Source organism: Branchiostoma belcheri, unplaced genomic scaffold, assembly GCF_001625305.1.
Source record: "Branchiostoma belcheri isolate BF01 breed outbred unplaced genomic scaffold, Haploidv18h27 scaffold260, whole genome shotgun sequence".
NCBI lineage: Eukaryota > Metazoa > Chordata > Leptocardii > Amphioxiformes > Branchiostomatidae > Branchiostoma > Branchiostoma belcheri.
In genome coordinates, this window is record NW_017803866.1 from 139022 (window position 1) to 144326 (window position 5305).

Genomic DNA, 5305 nt, shown 5'->3' on the forward strand with positions numbered 1-5305 from the left:
AATCGTCGTGACTTAGTAAAAACTAAATGCAAGCGAAGTAGAAATATCTATCTACACAAGCTTTATTTGTTGCACCAAGACTACAGTGTCGTTTGTGTACATAGATGGGCTTTAAGACTTACATTCAGTGCACTCACACCAGTGATTTCTGTAGTTTGAGTTTGGAGCAAAGTAGCGGTGGTCACAGTTGTTTCCTTCACACATGATGTTCGGGCAAGGTGGATCGGGCGGTTCTTTACAGAAGGACAAAGAATCTGTGTCACTTTCAACGCTATGATTATGGATTATGAATCCTCTAGCTTGTGCTTTGTTTGTAACATGAACTTCTAACTCTCAGATGATGGCATCACATTTCACTGTTTAAGCATTTAATCTGCGTTTGTTGTGATAAAAGTGAAGGGTACAATTTTCCAAAACTTTATTTTAGCACTCAGGCCATGTTGATTTGATTATATGCGCGGGCATGAATTTTCGTCCGTTTCCAAAAAAGTTTTCGACCATACTGTAAATACAAAGCAACTGCAAAATTAGCAAATATGAGCCGAAGATTGCAAAAAGATATTGGAGAACGATACTAATGTCTTAGAGTGCCAAAATCAATTCCAAAGCTTAAAGGAAAAGAAGAACATGTGAAGAAATGAAAATAAAGATTTTATTATTCACCATACCATACTCTGTGTGTTTGGTCATTTGTTCAACCATCATGACCACGTACGTAGATTTCATGATGAAGGTATTTTTCGCCAATTTTTTTATTCGCACGCTCGTATCAGTTTTGAGGTTCCCTGAGGATGTTATCCATGTTACGAAATCAACATGGCCTCATTTACCCTATATCCAGTTTTCCTTATTCAGGAACATAATTAATGCATCTAGTTGTGATCTACAGTACAATTTTGTAATGATCTCTATGCAAAACCATGCAACGATCCTGTTTGTTTGTTCCTCTAAATTTACTATACAAAATATATAGGAAGGCAAAAAAGGTGCAAACAAATTGAGAGGTTACTATCCCAAAATACAAGCTTGTAAGACAATTCAACACAGTATCCTATTTATCATGCTCGGCCATGGACCTCCGGTATGAAGTTATGCGGAAATAGTCGTCTGAAGCCAAAAGTTGACTATGCGCTGAGGCGACCGCCCTAAGCGGGCGCCCATTCCAACCCCAAGCAAAACCCGTCGTGGGTTGGGTGGGTGGGCCGCTTTCGGCTCCAGACGAGGACGGAGGCCCCTGGCCTGACCGGATAGAATGACGTCATGCTGGTATTGCATTGTGGGTGATGACGTCATACCTTCCGGTCCAATAGCCGAGCATGACAAATAGTATCCTATTTATCATGCTCGGCCATGGACCTCCGGTATGAAGTTATGCGGAAATAGTCGTCTTCCGCCTTCACCCTTCTCTGGCTGTTGATCCCTTTCTTCTTCTGCTACCCGTCTTCCCAATCCTGATGCACTCTCCCCACTCTTTCCTCACCCCTTCCTCATTCTTTCTCTCTCATCTTTCCAATCCTGATACCCTTTCCGTGCACACTCTTTGTTCCCCCCTTCCTCATTCTTCCTCAGTCATCTTTCCTCTCTCACCAAGTCCCTTATGAGATCCCTCTCATAACCTTCACTCTGCGGTACGATCGTTCTCATCCCCCTTTCTTTGACTCCGATTTCCTACCCCCAATCTCATACTGCCTTGAAACTCCGGCATCCAGCCTAGTCTCCTAACATCACATTGAATCATCTTACCCCACTCTGATCTTACTCCGGCTTCTTACTATCACTCTAGCATAAAACTACCCAAGAGAAAATCTCCCCGTCTGCGTGGTGTCCCATCCAGGGAATTTGCAGATTATTGACCTTGAACTTGAACGCTGTCTCCCGCAACCACAACGTCTTACAGTAACTTCAGCCCTCTACTCGGCTTACATGCGGCCTCTCGCATGCGGCCTTGCCGCCTATTGGTTTCCTCGGCATTCTGACTTACTGGCACGCGGCCTCCCGCCGCACTATGAACCTTACGACCTTCTCGATACTGGGCCGCGGCCACTCCACCGCCTTACAGTTCCTCCAGCCCACTTTCCTCTCTCTCTTATATTTTCTTTTTAACTGACACGCGGCCTCTCGTCATCCGCCTCACAGCCTTCTCTGTTACCGGCACGCGGCCTCCAGCCGCCGTACAGCCTTCTGTGCTCCTGGCACGCGGTCTCTAGCCAGCCGCCGTACAGCCTTCCGAGTCACCGGCGCTTTAATATAGCCTTCTGTGTTACCGGCACGCGGCCTCCAGCCGCCTTATAGCCTTCTGTGTTACCGGCACGCGGCCTCCCGCCGCCTTATAGCCTTCTGTGTTACTGGCACGCGGGCCCTCGCCGGCCGCCTTACAGCCTTCTGTGTTGCTAGCACAGCGCAACACAGCGTAACACAGCGTAACACAGCGTGCTTGCATCCTTCAAGTTGCAGCGAGCTTCTAGTCGGTCACTGGAATCGGGGCACCGCTCATTCGGCTGCTGTTTTCTTGGCGAGCTGCATCGGTAGCCCCCTGTGCCCTTGCTGCTGATGGAGAAACAAAGTGAAACCTGCAGCTGACCCAAACATGTTGCAAAATAAGAATACATAATGCATACCACCATATAAACACAAACTTCCAGGTGAAGTGCAGGAACCCATGCACAACACGCTAACACCCCCACTACATGACAAGACCACAACACCAGCCACGCAATCAGTCACTCTTTTCTCCCCCCCTGCCTGGAACCTCAATAGTGGGATTTACCACGCTAGCATGAGTGAACGCAGGCCACTCAAACCTCACACAGCTAACACATACCAGTGTTCTTGCGCACCGCACCAAAAATCAACATGACACAACATCACATTAGCATTACACACACGCAAAATGTGCTGTGAGAGGCATGAGCGAACACGTGGCACCTGGCTTAGTGGTCCACCGGATTGATAATTCCATCAACCCAGAGCAGCAAACCACTGTAAAAAAAGAAAACAAAGAAACACGACCACAGAAAACTAGCCCGAGCTCGCAACACTCGGACGAGGTCTGCCACTGGGGGACCCTAAACAAACAGGGTCGATGAGACTACACACGTCTGAGAACGCCAAAGGAAAAATTTACAAGAAATCTGAACGAAAATCAAAAAAGGACCGTCAAATATATTACAATCCTGCAACCGCCGCCTGGTCCTGCTAGAATTGGGCGTCCCTGAATTGCCCACGGCGAGGATTGCAACGGATTGCGATCCCTCTTTCATGAGGACGAGAGGGGCAGCCATCTTGCATCTCTGGGCTGGTCGCCTCGACCGTACCTGAAAACTGTTGAATCGAAGGCAAAACTAAAAATTACATAACACTGGATTAGTTCCTGGTCTAAATGTTCCGTCCCCGCTGACAGAAAACGTTTCTAGCTTTCCCCTGCGAAGGATGGCAACGGATTCTATCCTGCAAAGAAACAAACCTCTCCATGTCCAGACTCGTTTCGTAGGCATCCTTCCTTCCTGCTCCTTTGAAACATACATCCAAGGACAATATTAGCCGAACGAGTTATAAAACAAAACACAGCCAACAAAAACTGTGTCTAAACTTCGCCGGTAGCTCTCCTACGTCACCCAAACCTGCTCTAGATCTGCCACAGCACGGCGATCTACCGGCTCAACGCCGCGGTAGCCACGGTCTCCCCGCACGAACAGTCCCGCCGGAATCCGGGGTGCCTCGCCTCGACGGGTTTTGCTGGGTGGGGGGCTTGAAGAGCGTAGGCCAGACGTGGCCGGTGGAACCGGGCCTGACCGGATAGAATGACGTCATGCTGGTATTGCATTGTGGGTGATGACGTCATACCTTCCGGTCCAATAGCCGAGCATGACAAATAATGTAGATTATGTTACGTGGAAATAATTTAGTTATAAGTTTGTATAATGTACAACGTAATTATGTTTTAATGACATTTTAACATGCTGCGTTATGATATCAAATGTTGTAATATCAAAACTTACCATAGGTACATGATTTACAGTTAGGATTACCGTTGAAGTTGCTGCATCCTGGATGCTTTCTCTGGGTCCAGTCTAATTTAGAAACAAAACATAAGGCGAATGACTCAGATTTACTGCCAAACAAGACTGGCAACATAAAAAGACATTGCCATGGTGACGGTAGTCTCTGTGTGTTCGCTTTTCACTTGTCACTACTCATAATCATGTACTATTTCCTCAAGTTATGAAAATGAGGTCCTGATTTGAATGACTTATTTTTAATGATGTTCATCTTCACTTGACTTCCAAATGCATGAGGTTCCCATTAGTTAAAATTTTGGAATTATAGAATTTTCTCACCAATTATGCAAATGAGGTCTTCATGTAAATAACCAATATCTTCTGACGTTCCTCTCGTTCTAAATTGCATCTATCACAAGTTTGAAAATAGTAGAACATTGAACTTTATTCCAACACAAGGGTCAAATTTTCGTAAAGTTTGAAAAGTTTTATCTTCAAACACAGCAGATTTATAGAATTTCCTCATTAATTACGCAAATTATATCCTAAATTGCATAGTTGTTATCTAATTATGTCATCACTTAAGCTACCTACGTACCAAAAATCACCAGGATCCATCAACTGGTTCTGGAGTTATCCTCCCTCAATGATTTTTCAAACGCCCCTGTACTTTCAGAACAAGCTGCTAGGGGGCCCAGACATTTCACTTCTTTCCGAGAAAACAAGCTATCAAAGTTCGTGACCTTAGCATGTCCAGATCACGAGATATCAAAACCGTTCCAGTACTATAACAAGTGCCCCAGGTGCTTGGCAGTCCCAAAGTCTACACATTATGGGGTTTCGTGAAGACCTTCTAACCTACCAACGGCGGTGATGTGGTCATGCCGCAGTCACAATTTCAAGATGGTGTGGCCTATCCAGGCACTGAACTGACTTGGCTCTAAATTCGGGTGGTGGGTGGGGCACTGCGCTACAGAGACATTTCAAAACTTATGCACCGCCTGATACGGCTTGGATCCAGCGTACAAACTAAATTAAAACCAAATCTGACCTAAACGAACAGTGACTGAATCTTGGTGTAATGTATGGGAATCGCTCGTTCGTTGCTCTATTCTTCTAAAAGCTTTGATAGCAGCACCCCCTTTTCCCCACTACTGGGCACGTTCATGATACGGATGCCAGTGAATGTTGGAAAGCGTGTTGCGTCCTTTGTAATGGTTTAAAATGGATAACCTTGCTTACCCATGATTGCTTGTGACACAGCGATAGGTTTTAGTATATATGTTACTTATTAGTATGCCGGTTTT